Genomic DNA, 1,093 nt, shown 5'->3' with positions numbered 1-1,093 from the left:
CATTTTTCGTTCTCAAGATCGCTTTGGCTATTCGGGGTCTTCTGTGTTTCGTTACAAATTGTGAAATTTTTTGTTCTCGTTCTGTAAAAAATGCCAGTGGTAGTTTGATAGGGATTGCTTTGAATCTGTAGATTGCTTTGGGTAGTAGAGTCATTTTCACAATGTTGATTCTTCCAATCCAAGAACATGGTATATCTCTCCATCTATTTGTATCATCTTTAATTTCTTTCATCAGTGTCTTATAATTTTCTGCATACAGGTCTTTTGTCTCCTTAGGTAGGTTTATTCCTAGATACTTTATTCTTTTTGTTGCAGTGGTAGATGGGAGTGTTTCCTTAATTTTACTTTCAGATTTTTCATCATTAGTGTATAAGAATGCCAGAGATTTCTGTGCATTAATTTTGTATCCTGCTACTTTACCAAATTCATTGATTAGCTCTAGTAGTTTTCTGGTAGCATCTTTAGGATTCTCTATGTATAGTATCATGTCATCTGCAAACAGTGACAGCTTTACTTCTTTTCTGATTTGGATTCCTTTTATTTATTTTTCTTCTCTGATTGCTGTGACTAAAACTTCCAAGACTATGTTGAGTAATAGTGGTGAGAATGGACAACCTTGTCTTGTTCCTGATCTTAGTGGAAATGGTTTCAGCTTGCCATATTTTGGAAGAGTTTGAGAAGGATAGGTGTTAGCTCTTCTCTAAATGTTTGATAGAATTTGCCTGTGAAGCCATCTGGTCCTGGGCTTTTGTTTGTTGGAAGATTTTTTTTTTTTTTTAAGACAGCAATATTTCTTTTTATTGACACTTAGAAGCATTATCCCTATTTTTAGGAATAATGTAATAACACCTCATTCTTATTATGCATTATAATCATTAAGTACACATGAACACATATATAAAAATACAGATACTGCATGGTGACTAAGTAATTTGGGAATAAGTCCAGAGTCTAAGTCACAGCACGCATAGACTTTTTATGTCTTAACTGCTCATTTATACCTGAACAAGTTTTCATTAAGCATACTAATAATTTTCAAGTGATGTAATAAAAAATCTGGTTGCAGTATTTTATTATTTTGCTGAATTACATA

The sequence above is a fragment of the Physeter macrocephalus genome, chromosome 1 (genome assembly GCF_002837175.3).
Source record: "Physeter macrocephalus isolate SW-GA chromosome 1, ASM283717v5, whole genome shotgun sequence".
NCBI classification, from domain to species: domain Eukaryota; kingdom Metazoa; phylum Chordata; class Mammalia; order Artiodactyla; family Physeteridae; genus Physeter; species Physeter macrocephalus.
Note: the sequence above shows the minus strand (reverse complement) of the source record.